Raw genomic sequence first — 14,627 nt, forward strand, 5'->3', positions numbered from 1 at the left:
TCTAATGTATGCTTAAGATCAATTAAGATGAACATGATTTACTGCAGGCATTATCAATCCTCTTAGTCTTAAGTACCACTAACAGAGCTAAGTAATGTTCCTGGTTGAGACTAGTAGAAAGATAAGGGTGAGAAAAAAGAAGCAATAGAAAGTAAGATAAGATGGAGGAAGGGTGGATAAAGATATAAGAAAGGGGGAAAGAGGGCAAGAAGTGATAAAGGTCTAAACTAGAGCGGTGGCTATGTAAGTGGTAAGGAAGAGACATCTACAAGATGTTCTATGGGGACAGAAATAACCTTTGATAACTGAGATTTTATACCTGAGTGGTAATGATTAACAATAATAATAACTAACATTTATATCGTGCCTATTACATGCCAGGCACTGTGTTAAGTTCTTTATAAATATAATCTCATTTGATCTTCACAACGACCTTGTGAGACAGGTGCTATAGGTAGTCTTATTCTACAGTTAAAGAAACTGAGGCAAAAAGAGGTTAAGTGAATTGCCCAGGGTCACACAGCTAGTAAATGTCTGAGGCCTGATTTGAACTCAAGTCTTACGGACTCCAGATGCCTCAATATGTAACTATGGGGAGTGAGTGAGAGTAGAGGACAACATCAATGTTACAAACCTAGGTAACTAGGAGGACAGTGGTGTCTCAACAGTTTTAGGGAAGTTTGGAAGTGGTATGATACTGAGAGAAAATAATGAGCTTTGTTTTGGACGTGTTGAGTTTGAGATGACTATGGGATATACAATTTAAAATGTTCAATAGGCCATTGGTGTATACATGGAACTCAGAAGATAGACCAAGGTGAAAAAGAGAAAGAAAAAGAGCGAGAGACAGAGACAGAGACAGAAAGAGAGTCATCAGCATAGAGACAGTAATTGAACATATTAAAGCTGATAAGGTCACCAAATGAGAGAATGTAGAGAGAAAAGAGATGAATGAGCGCCCAGGATAAAACTTTGGGGTAAAGGGCATGACATAGATGATAAAATGAGTGAAAGAAAGAGAGAAGAAGCAGTCAGGTAGGAAGAAAACCAAGAGACAACAGGATCATTAAAACTCAAGAGAAGAGAAAGAAAAGCCTCCATAAGAGAGGGTGGTCAACAATGTCAAGTGCTTTAGAAATATCAAGAAGAGTGAAGAGTTGGGGCAGCAAGGTGGTGCAGAGGATAAAGCACTGACCCTGGAATCTGAGTTCAAATCCAGACTCAGACACTTGACACTTACTAGCTGTGTGACCTTGGGCAAATCACTTAACCTCATTGCCTAGCCAAAAATAATAAATAAATAAACAAACAAACAAACAAACAAATAAATGAATGAATGGATGGATGGATGGATAAATAAATAAATGCATAGATAGATAGATAGATAGATAGATAGATAGATAGATAGATAGATAGATAACAAGGATGAAGAGTGAGAAGATACTATTACATTTGGCAATTAAGATAAGGCTGGCAGCCAAATTGCAGAAGGTTTAGAAGAGAGTGAGAACAGGGAAAGTGGAGGAACTGAATATAAATGATTTTTCCAGGAGTTTGGGTGAGAAAAGGAGAGTTATATGAGATGATATCCAGCAGGAATGGTGGGATATAGGCAAGGTTATTTTTTAAGTATGGGGAAAATTTGAGTGTGTTTGGAGATAGCAAGGAAGGAACCATTGATAGGGAGATATTAAAAGAGAAAGGAAGAAAGAGAAAGAGTGGAAGAAAGAAAAGAAGGGAGCTAGAACCGGGAAGACTGGGAGAGACAGACAGAAAGAAAAGATGAGTGGGGGCAATATGCCAGGAATGGGGAACAGGATAGGATCAAGTATACCTAGGGGAATGGGTATGCTTGTTTAACAACTAGCTCTCTTTGGGTGGGAGTGGGGGGATGTTATGTACACATGACACACTTTTGAGTTTAATCTGTGTTATAATATTTTTATCTATCACTTTCTTAAGTCAAGACAATCAACAAAACAATAAATCAAGGCCTGGTTTGTAACCTTTGCTCATTTCTGAGGTTAAATGCTCACACTGAAATTTTGGTATTTGACTCTCAGAAGCACCTGTGAGCTGGCTCCAACACACCTCTGCCTGCAACAGCAACTGTAGGGGTGGTGAGCAAAAGAGCCATTTCTTCATCAGAGGCTGTTAGGGCATTTGAGGGAAAGGCAATATGGCAGAGTGAAGCCAATTATTTTCTTAAGGAGAATCAATGATTTGCTATGTTATCTTAGGTAAGTCATTTGACTTCCCATTCTTGTTTTCTCACAAATAAAATGAGAATAATAAATGCCATATGAATGTTGCTAGGATATTACCCAAGACTGATGGAAGATCTTTGAACTCTTTTGAAGATAAATGACATAAACAAAGAATTCTTAATGTTGTTGAGGATCAAAATAGTATTAGCCAGACTGAAAAATTAAAAGAATAGATTTTAATGGAAATAGAGGAAATGATTGGGTAAATAAAAGCCAGTTCCAACTGCCTGTGCCCCATAATGCAAGAACAAGAACCATCTGATGAAGTTAAAAAGCAACAAATTTAAAACGGATAAAAGGAAATACTTTTTTAAGCAGCGTATAATCAACCTATGGAATTTGTGGCCGCAGGATATTATTGAGGCAAATAGTCTTGCAAGATTCAAAAAAGGATTAGAAATTTATATGAATAGGAATAACATTGGCAGTTACACTAACTAGGTTAAAAAGTTACAAGGCATATCAGTCCCCATGCTTGAGGGCAAAAACCAGCTGGGGTTAGGAAGGAATTTCCCCCCTATGGTATAGCAATGCATAATTGACCAGGTGCATTATGGTTTTTATTTTTGCCTTCGTCTGTAACATTAGGCATAGACCATTGCCAAAGGCAAGTCACCAAAGTAGATGGCCCAATGATCTTTTAACAGAGGATTTCTATGTTCTCATTCCACAATTCTGAGTATAAAATACACTATAGATATAAATTCTGCTGGTTTGAGAATTGTAAAACTTCCCTTTTGTAATGCAAAATGGCAAAAAATTATTTTTCAGAAAATATAATTTTTGTCACATTAAACTGTGCTCTCAATATAATGCTACAAACTATTAGAGAGGCAGCATGATGTCATAGAATGAACCCCACATTTGGAATCAAGAGACCTGGGCTTTTGTTCTAGCTCCAACATTTACTAGATATGAAATCTCTTTGCATTTCAATTTTCCCATCTGTCAAATGGGAGCAATAATGATTTGTACCATCTTCCTGCACAGAATGTGACAAAAAAAAAAGATTTCAAACATAAAATACTAAATGATCAACAACAAATATTTACTAAGCACCTACTACCTGCCAAGCACTAGTAATACAAATACAAAAAAGTAAGACCTATTTCTGCCCTTTAGGAGTTTATATTCTATTGCTGGAATAAGGTGAGTCTTTCTTGCTAATAGTTCATATGAAGAAATATGACAGGAAGCATCTCGTAACATATAAAATGCTAACCTTGAAGTCATGAAGACCTAACTTGAAGTCTTGTCTTTAATGCATGCTAGCTGTGTGACTGTGAATAAGTCAGTTAACATCTCTGTGCCCTAGTTAAATCTCTAAGATTATAAATTACAGTCAAGTTGCCAATCCACATCAGTGGAGAGCATTTCTACAGCAAGTAATGGAAAGAGCATTAGATTAGTAATCAGGAGACCTAGCTATGTTATTCACTAATTATGTGACCTTGGGCAAGTCACTTGGTAACTTCTGCCTCAGTTCCTGTAAAATGAGGTAGGACTTGGTGATCTCTGATGTTCCTTACATTCTGAGTTATAAAAGAATTTAAGATGGGCATAGACAATGGTCAGCTTAAGAAGGTCCTATCTCTTTGGTCTAGTAACGTGGGCATTTCTTACTTTGGAGGAAAATCATTATTTAGATTAGGAAATGCAATAGGTACGTTTTGCTGAATACTTCTTTAGAGAGAAGACACCAAATATCTTACGTGTTTTATTGGGGTTCTTACCTAGATAGTCTATGGGCATTAATTCCTCTCAAACACATCTATTTTCCTTTTACCTTGAGGTTGATCATTTAGTTTATTTAATAATAATGGGTATTAGTATAGTGACTTAAAGTTTACACACTGCTTTATACAAATTAGGTCATTTATGCCTCACACGCAATAAGTTTATGTAATGGGTTTTGCAGGTATTATTATTCCCATATCATGGATGAGGAAACTGAGACCCTCTCAAGGTTAAGCATCAAGTAAGTGTCAGATTCAGGATTTGAATCTAGGCCTTCCTATGCCATGCTGCCCCTCATTTGTTTTAGTGTGCTTACTATTCAAGTCGATTTTTATGGTTATAAAGAATCTGTAATGATCTAGAAGGGTAGTGAGTGGTATTAACAGTGATTCTTTCCCTTCCCTCAATATTGGCTGATTTCTCTCTGAACCCTTCTTACCAGCCTTGTAAGATTTACATTCAAGTCTTTCTCAGTACCTAACAAGTAGCCCCCAAGAAACCTCACAACTTCCAGTCTTTTATCTTTGTAGTGTTGAAATCGGTCACAAATGGAAATGAGCAATTTCTTCTCTTTCATCCAGACGGCCAAAGATCACATGATGGAGAACAATTCCACTTACCCACAATTGTGAGGTAGACAAGGCACACAGCACTAGTCCCAGAGGAAACTGGAATGGGTGAGTCAATTATACAGGGGTTTTGAAAAGTGGAATAATGTGGAATGACGCCACCCACATGTGACCACAAAGCAAAGCAGGTGTAATGTAATGAGGCCTACACCTGAGGTCTGAAGGGCAGAATCACAGCAGGAACAATTGGTTTGGGAACCTTTTTAAGACACCTACAGAAAACCTGGTTTGGAGAGAATAAAATACAAAAGAACATTTTAGCTTTTCAAAATGAATGTAGTGCTTGAGAAAAATTTGGGATAACAACAAAGAAAAAACATTCTGTCTCACTGGTCCTGAATTTCTTTACACTTTCTTTACATTTCTTTCTTTCCTGTATACTTAGCACATAATAGGCACTTAATAAATGTGTGTTGATCGATTGATTGAATTCCCTTGCTATTATTTAATTCAGTGAGTATTTACCAAGCACCTTCTCTGTGCCAGGCACTCTTCTAGGCCCTTGGGAAACAAAAACAAAATGAATTAGTCCCTGTCCTCAAGGAGCTTACGTTCTATAGATGGAGCTAACACATACATATGTAAGTAAATAAAAAACATTTTTTTAAAAACAAAGTATTTACATACTGGACATGTACTTCTGGCTATGTCTACTAAAAGACAACCTGATAGCTACAATCCTTGTTATGGGACAACGGCAGCATTCTCTGTTAAAAAGAATTTAGGGAAACAAAAATCATAGCAATGGCTTTGAGAATCCAGTAACCTGTCCAGAGGGGAGGACTCGTTGTTTGCTACTCTCACCTAGACATACACACACACACACACACACACACACACACACACACACACACTCTCTCTATATATATACACACACACATATGTATACATATGTATACACACAGATATATATACACACACCTATATATACATATATATATACACACACATATATATACGTATATATATACACACAGATATATATATACACATACATATACATACAGATACATATATAATGCCAAAAAAATGAATTGCTTCACTATTTCTAATAAAGATTAATTTTGTAGTCATACAATTTTATAACTGGAAGTCAAGTCAGAAAGCATATATTAAGTGGTTAGTGTGCATCAGTCACTGTGCTAAGCACTGGGAATACAGATGCAAGGAAAGAGAAAGACCTAAAGGAGCTTATATTCTAATAGAGGCGGCTGGTAATGCAGGAGAGTTCCTGGCCTGGAATAAGGAAAACCTGAGTTCAAATCTGGTCACAAATATGAACTAGCTATGTAACCCTGATTGAGTCAATTAACCTCTATCTGCTTCAAATCCCTCAACTATAAAATAGGAATAATAATGGCATCTGTATTTCAGACTTGTTGCAAGGATAAAATGAAATAATATTCATAAAAAAGAAAAAAGAAAACAAAAGACCATTAGCACAGTGAACAGCACATGGTACGTAGCATAGAAACGCTTATACCCTTCCCCCTAATGAGGGAAAATATATAAAAGGAAGCTGAGTCTGTTGGGGGAGAGGAAGGAGAAGGGCCACTAAGGGCCACAGTGGAGAAGTTTGTAGAGTCAATCATAGAGCCAGAAGAGGAGTAAAAGAATTAACATGGCTGGCCTTCCCCAAAATGGAGGTTCAGGAGGAACTCCCCAATTGGAGGAGGACGCCATGAAGACAAAGAGAAAGACATTCCAGTGTGAGAAGGCTGGTTTATGGTTGAGAAGTCTGGAAACTCAGGAGCTGAGCTTAGAGGAGTGAACAGTAAGCTAGAAAGAGCCTTGGAGATCATGTTTCCTAACTTCATTTTATAGTTGAAGAAACTGAGGCTCCAGCAAGGTTAGTGGCTTACTTACAGCATCACACAGCTAGTATTAGCAAAACTAGAACTAGATCCAAGGGCTCCTGACTTCCAGTTCATTGCAGTTTCCACTATATCATGCTGCCTTTCCAAATAGCTCTCACAAGGTCATATGTAATTCCCAGTGGCACGCAATTCAAGTACTGACCACTCAGTCAATCAACAAGCATTTCTTAAGCACCTATTATGTCCCAGGCAGCTGAATCCCCAGTACCTAAAATATTACAAGTCAGAGAGCTTATGACATATCAAGGGAGAAAATGTGTACTCATCTAAATATGTACAAAATATATACAAGATAATTTCGGCAGTGGGGAAGAGCATTAGTAACTGAGGGATGGGAGAACACCTCATAATTGGAGCTGAGCTTTGAAGGAAACTCAGGATTTTAAGAAGTATAGGTGAGGAGAGAGTGCATTCCAGGCATGAGGAACAAATGGGAACTGGAATTTCACTTATGAAAAAGAGCAAAAAGGCTGGTTTATTTGGAAAATAAAGTGTGACCCTGACAAATGTATGAATTAAAAAGAAGTCCTTTCCCCTTCCCATGGTCATATGGTGAGAGTGAGAGACAACCATGACCATCTTAGGTACTTGATTGTTATCTGCAAATTATCCACCAGAAAACAAGGCAAGCCTCCTGAATGGTGGGTGGAGTCCCTGTGATGAATTCACTGGAGGTGATGGACAAGATTTCCATAGGATGGGCTGACCTAGTGAGCTGCATAATTACAGGAATAGCTAAATTAGTAAGCTCAGAGATCCATTACATATCAGGATAAGCTAGTTCAATAACTTTGCAAAAAAAAAAAAGATAGTATGCCTGCTTTAAGATTTAAAATATTTCACTCATGAGTTTTAAACAGCTCTTAATCAAAGTCATTAAAGGTATACATAAAGGTAATACAATTAACAAGAGTCAATGTATACATCCTTTCATCTTCACATATATCTAAGATATCATACCTAGATAAGAATCTACCCAACTCTTACAACAGAAGGAAGTTCCATAACTGTTCCATCAGAGTATTCAACAACTGCCACTCTCAAAATGTTCTTCCTTATAGAACAGGTGTTGAAAGTATGATTTCATAATTATGAAGAGCTCCCTGGTGTGGAAATTTCTCTTTTTTAATGCAAGTTAACATCTTTCCTGAGAATTATAGAAAGTTGACTAGAGCATTGAGAAGTCACATGACTTACCCAAGGTCACATAGTAGTCTAAGTCAGAGTCAGGACTTGAATCCAGGTCTTCCTGTCTTTGAGGCCAGCTCTGTATCCACTAAGCCACATTTGACTCTTCTCTCTTGTATTTGGCCTAAACTGCTTGGACCACAGTTTAATGTTATCTTATGTTGTTCTGTCTCAGGGAAAAAGGAAAAAAAGAGTTAGTTAAACTTCTTCATAAAATACTTTGGATATTAAGGACCATTTCTGAGTCTCTTGTTAGTCTTCTGTTTTCTAGGTTAAACATTCTCATTTCCTTTGCCTTTCCTGTGGTTGACTTTCCAAGTCTTTATTTGTTCTAGTGAGCTACCCAAACCCCCTCTAAATTTTTTTTAATTCTTCCTCTGTGACTGACTCTAGAACTGAGCACAATCAAGTGGAATCTGATCAGACTGCACATAGAGGGAGAGATCCCAGGATTGACCATGTACATGTGGCTGTGTATGTATGTATGTATGTATGTATGTATGTATGTATGTATGTGTATGTATACATACCACACATGGAACATGGATCATTGTTTAATAGTCACAGGGCACAGTTTGTGTAACAATGCTTTCTGCTACATAACTTCTCAGCTGATTTTACTGGTGCAGTTGACTCAACTGATTACTTTTTACCTGATTATTGCAATGAGATTTCTCTGAAGAACTTTAGAACTGATTGTGTGACATGGGAGATGCACAGGATTGTCCAGCATGACATGCCCTCATCAAAGAAGGTGCTGTACTCTGTAAGTGAAACAGAATTGCAGTAGCTCAAAAGAAATGTGAGATGCACAAATCTAGAGACATCTACCTCCCAAATATTCATGGGGACTATTTGTGCTCAATCTGTGGTGGAACCTTCCAACCTCATATTGGTCTGATCAGCCACAGTCAGACATACTGTACATTGGCTCCAACATAATGATGTCATTTTGATCCTCTTTGAGAATGGACAACAACCAATCAACCAACCATTACAATGAAATACGCAAATGAAGATTCTAGATCATAGTTCAGCTCTTTCCGCACTTTCAAAGCCACTTGCTTTATTTGCCAGAAGTCCAGAATATGGCCATTGCTACAGAGGTAGATAATTTGGTCAAATATTAAAGGACAATTGGCATAGCCAGACATTCCTATAATGCCAGCTCCTAGGAAGACTGAAGCTAGGGAGTTCTGAGCTGCAGTGGGATGTGTCAATTAGGTATCTACACTAAGTTTGGCATGAGGAGCCCCTGGGAATAGAGGTAGTCATGAGGGTAGGCTGCATCAGTTTGCCCAAAAAAGAACAAGACAGCCTAGTTTACCACCACAAAAGTATTGATTTGGAAGGGGAAGGCCCTCTGGAGTTTCTGGCTAGAACAGAAAACAATTGCTATTTATGCTCATTCTAAGCCATCAGCCTAAACATTGAGTGACAGAGGTTTGGGCTGGAGACTATCATTGGCCATTCAAGGAAAGCCAAATCATAATGATTTGGTTTAGAGATATAGTCAAGTATCTCCATTTGAATCACAATGGGCTTTTATTTAAGCCTGTTTTTTCAGAACTATATTTCAAGAAATCATACATGAAAACAACCCAGGACAAAAAGTAAATTTTCCTGGCTTTTTGAAAAATAAATAAAACATTTTTTAAAAATCTATCCATCAAACTGCAAAATATCTTACAAAATATAAGTGACTAAAAATTATATTCCCATGTTAACTTATTGAAGGTAGAAACTTGTTTTTCCTTGTCTCTGCATCCCCAGTGTCTAGCATGTACCTTGCATATACTATGCCCTTAATAAATGTTTTTGACTTAAATTTCCTCAAATAATCCACTACACAGCATAGAAAGCACTTTATTCTGGATTTTGGTCAAATAACAAACTTCATATTACCAATATAGCAATATACTGAGTCCAAAAGGGGAGAAAATAAGACTTTATTTCCAACTAGTAGAAGCAATAACCGATAGGTATGAATTTTTCCTAGGAATAGTATTTTTTTTAATGCAATACTATGGGCATAAATATTTGTAACATAATTTTCAAGAAATAACTGGGTAACTATAGAATTAAAGCCAATGTGTAAAATAGCTGAATTGGACTGGAAGCTAAAAAGAATTTTCTGTCTTCGGAAGCTTCCCAATTGCATCATTCCTTTTAAGAGACACGATTTGTTTAACAGCACTTTAAGAACTTCTTATGTGAAAAGGACTGATTTATGATAAGACTGATTAAAGCAATGGTAACTTAAGCAATAATGATTTAAATTATAGACTTTCACTTGTATACATTATTCTGATTTGGTCTCCATTTTTTGCACATTTTTTATTCACTAAGTAAAGGGATAGAGTTAGGTGATGTAATTTTGAAAAGTCCCTGGACAAATATAATATTGGAAAGGAATGTATAGACAGATGGAATGATATACCCTTTTTTATTATGTGAATGTATTGTATTTTAATGTGCTCTGACAAACTCTTAAACAACTCCCTGGTGAGCTTCCTCCTAGTGTCATTAGGGTTATTTAGTGTTTCAAATCCTACTCTAATTCCCTCTGGATCAACACTAAGGTAGTGATAGCATGTACGTTACTGATTTAATACAGCACTAGTCCTTTATTTCTTCTGTCTCTTTTCTAAAGCCATTAGAAACATAACGATTGAAATAGTCACTAATTCAGTTACTTGAGAGCATTTAGGAATAACAAAGAAGACCACTGAAGCAGTACCCAATCATATTATACTTCCTAATATCAACAATTACAACCTTTGTGATCTTTGTCATGCCTCCTCAATGGCAGACAAATGGTTAATTACTCACATTGCTGGTGATGGGGAGACATGCCAAGAGATTACAATCTAAGCAGCTAGTACAATTACAGTTCAACACATCCAGTACAATAACTTCAGTAAATGACAAAGTATTTCATATCTCACTATATATGAATGTTGATTGATCTGAAGGCTTAAGAAGTGAAGAAGAAAGTGAAGCTTAACTTTGAAGTCCAATTCTAGTAGTCTTTTTCAAATTAAATCTTCAAGCACTGTCACATTTTGTTGTTGTTGCTGTTTATAAAGCCTATGTTCCAGATGAGTTAATTTTGTCTACCTATGTTCCACTTTAGGTCCTGATTTTAACTCGGAAATGATTCCTGTGAATACCAAAGACTGTGTAAGAGACATAGCCATTAAATGTCTACAAAGGCAATTGAAATGGAAAATTCGAATAGAGCCCTATTAGAGTTGTTCTCCATCAAATCAACATTACAGACTTCTTATGCATTTCTTAATTAGACATTGATATTAACTGGACTGTTGCATGATTTAAATCTAGCTCTTAATCTCAGCTATTCTATGCTGCCATAGTTTTATGACAGCCAACCAGTAAATGCTTTATGCATTAATCTATCTGGAAAGCCACCTTAATATTTTTTGTCTTTTTTTTAGAGGAATGAAAGCCCCAAGAAGAAAATGAAAGCTTTGGGTTCAGCCATTAGTAATTTTCTGCTTAGTATTTGAAAAATTGCTTATTTTAATTGCTTTACAGAAGAAAGGCAGATCAAAGCGAAGATTCTTTCTTTCCAAACTTTGTAATTATTTCTCTCCAACTCTTATTTGAAATGCCTTGAAAGTATTTCCATTGAAATGTAGATTTTTTTTCCCTCTCTTCATTTCAAATATACTTTTATGTATATACCTAACACCTCCCTTTCCTTGCCCTCTATGGCAACAGTACCTGAAATTATGAAACTGAAATCTGGCAGACTATTGCCACCCTGTGTAAGCTATACAAACAGGACAGGGTTGGTAGTGTAACCACACTAAAAACAGTAAATTCAAAGGTCTTGAGAAAAACACTTGATAAAAAATGGAACACAGAAATAGGAATTATAAGGGACCTAATTTTATTCATTGTGTAAGATTCCAGTCCAACTACTAACTTACACATTCTTTGTTTTACATTATTCCCAGTTTGATTACACGACAAGCTCAGGTATTCCATCCAATTGACAGTTGGGCAATATTCCAATCTGGTTTTCTTTGACTTCCTTTTTTCTAGGAAAAAGTACAAATATAGCCTAAGAGAGATGATAAAGATTGAAACTTTGCTTTGGTTAGATTTCTAGTCCAAAAATAAATCCTAATAAGTCATCTCAGTTAAAAATCACCTTTCATATTTACTGTCTGTGTGATCTTTGGCAAGTCACTTAACCTCTGTGGGCCTCAGTCCCCTCTCAGGAACCAACAGAGTTAGATTTAATGACCTTTAAGATTCTTTTTGGCGCTAAATCTGTGATTCTGCAAAATGAAAGGCAATGTGGTTGAATGGATAGAAATCTCTCCTTGAAGTTAGAAAGACCTGAAATTAAGTCCTGCTTCTTGTATGTGATGGTCATGTAACCACAAGTAAGTCACTTAATTTCTCAGTGCCCCAAACAACTCTATAAGACTCTATGTTTCATATGTGTTTTTGGTGTAAATCAGTGGACAGAGTTTCCGCACTTAGAATTTTCAGAACCAAAGAAATCACAAATCCTCACCATCCCTCCCCCCTGCCACCAAGAAAAACCAAAAAACCTGATACTATCAAGACTAGATCTATATTTAGAGAACTACTCATGCCATGAAATTTAAAGACACCAACTAATCTTTATAAGCAACTGAAGTCTAAATATGTAAATATTATTAGATTAACAGAATGTTAAATTGTCTAGTCTAGCAATTGTCTAGTCTAACCCCCCTATTTCATAGATGAAAAACCTGAGTCTAGAAAGTTCATATGAACTGTTTAAAATTACACAGCTGGTTGGTGGCAAAGCTAGACTGAAACCCAGCTTTGAGTCCTTGTGACTTTCCTTCATGGCAAACATTAGCTTCTTTGACTGCCTCTGGTATCTGTATATGGCATTCTGGCTTTAGGCAAAATTACAGATGACAACCTATTTGTGATTTAGCAGATTGGTCCTAAGGAGTTGTTGGAGGCCCAGAGAGGTTGGGTGACTTGTCACATAGGAGTCACATAGGAAGCATCAAAGGTGAGATTTGAACGCAAGACATTGTGACTTCAAATCCAGCACCAAATCCAATATGTCACAATGTCTCTAGTCACCAGAAGTTATAGAATGATTGTACAATCAGCATATTTTACAGACCACTAGGAGAGTGGGGGTGGGAAGAATCATAATGCTGATACAGGATCATAGATTTAGAGCTAGAAGGAAAATTAGAAGCCTGTAAGTCTAAACTCTTTATTTTATTGAGGAGCAAACTAAGACATAGGCTAAACAACATTTTCAGTCAAGTAATAGCTGTGTCTGAGCCAGTTTTGAATCTACATCTTCCTGACACCAATTCTGGTTCTCTTTTCACTGCACCATAAAAGAAACATGAGGAGTTGGATAAATCTAAGAAATAGATATTTATATCTACCTACTCATGAAAAGGAACCTGGATCTAGCATTAATGGCTTTGTGTTATTTGTGGCACAGGTAGTGAGAGACATTACACAATCATATTGTAGGAAAAATCTTGTTCAGAAGACCTGTTTTAGAGGTACCGACATTTAATAGTTATGTTGCTTTAACCAAGTCATTTAACTTCTCTGAGGCTCAGTTTTTTCATCTGTAAAATTGTCATAATATGTACTTCCAATCTCAAAGGTGTTATGGGGAGGAAACAAAAGATAGATAGATAGATAGATAGATAGATAGATAGATAGATAGATAGATAGATAGATGAATAAATAAATAATATACACACATGCATATATAGTTATGTAATATATGAGATTATATAGTATACATACTATATAAAATTGTATATTAAAATAGATTATATTCCACAGTATATGTTTCTACATTAAAACATAATTATTTATTATGTTATAGAACATATGAATTTATATATACATAAACACTTGTGTATATGTATATATACATATAGAGAGTAAGCAAAATGAAAATATGAACTGCAGCTTATAAGTATTTTCAAAGGAATTATAAATTTAACATGTTTAATAGTATCAGCTGAAAACTGATAGTATTAAATGCAAAAATAACCCCTTTAAAGAAGAAATTAATTAATCCTACTGTTCTTAAAATATAATCTTTCATAAGACTATCCCTAGACACAAATACAGAAAATTATAGTGATAAGTAATACATTATGAAATAAGGAATAGCAATTAACTGATTATACAAATAACCAAATGATGGTCAGAGTGCTTCTTTATTGGGCTACACTGCATAAAATAAACTACAGAAAGAAAGGTAAATGCAAGTCAGGCTGGAGAGAAGCAGCACAAGGAAGATGGGGATTAGTGGAAAGAAAAGAAAGGATTATAAAATGTCTACCATTACTCTGAGGAGAAGTCTAGTAAGGTCATCTGAACATTTTATTGACATCTTTGACAATGACCCTCAACTAAATTCTAAATACTTGTGAGGTGATATAAGACAATGTAATCCACCTACCTATCTACCAACATATAGATAAGCAGCAGTCCACAGAAATTTTATTGCCTAAGTTTTTTCATTCATTTAGGCTCCACTTCAGTACCATGATTGTTTCATGATCCATTGAAGTAGATTCTCTAATAATTTTTATTCTTTGGAAATTCTAACATTCCATGATTTGTATTCACAAAGTGTATCTCTTTGAGAATATTGATGTTAAAAAGTAGGCTTCCACATCACAGGGATATTTTGGATTTTTTAAAGTACAATAGTATTTCTGAAATCTATCTAGCCTACCAGTTCCTCCTATTCAGTTTGTCATCTCAGTGTCTGTCAAAGATAAACGTACTGCTGACCTAATGAACTACATGTCACAGGCTGAGCAAAAGGCATTCTTAATCAATTTCTTTTTTTTCTTTATGAATTTCTAGGCCAACTCTTTTAAATAACTATAAATATTACT

General features: G+C 35.9%; 1 long non-coding RNA gene across 12 annotated transcripts in view; it reads right to left on the reverse strand.

The window, feature by feature from the left end:
• The window catches only part of LOC110192771 (uncharacterized), a 64,023-nt gene that overhangs the window by 12,683 nt on the left and 36,713 nt on the right, over positions 1–14,627 (reverse strand). For 8 of the 12 annotated variants that reach the window (XR_013485312.1, XR_013485313.1, XR_013485310.1 and 5 more), the window contains 5 exons: positions 11,655–11,765; positions 10,647–10,861; positions 8,352–8,462; positions 7,708–7,864; positions 4,625–4,856 (listed from right to left, as the gene is read on the reverse strand). This is a non-coding gene — a long non-coding RNA (uncharacterized LOC110192771). The remainder of the gene's footprint in view (positions 1–4,624; positions 4,857–7,707; positions 7,865–8,351; positions 8,463–10,646; positions 10,862–11,654; positions 11,766–14,627) is intronic. The other 4 variants (XR_013485318.1, XR_002320239.2, XR_013485311.1 and 1 more) reach the window with 3 other exon arrangements.

Source organism: Phascolarctos cinereus, unplaced genomic scaffold, assembly GCF_003287225.1.
Source record: "Phascolarctos cinereus isolate Bilbo 61053 unplaced genomic scaffold, phaCin_HiC Scaffold_3;HRSCAF=262, whole genome shotgun sequence".
Lineage (NCBI taxonomy): Eukaryota > Metazoa > Chordata > Mammalia > Diprotodontia > Phascolarctidae > Phascolarctos > Phascolarctos cinereus.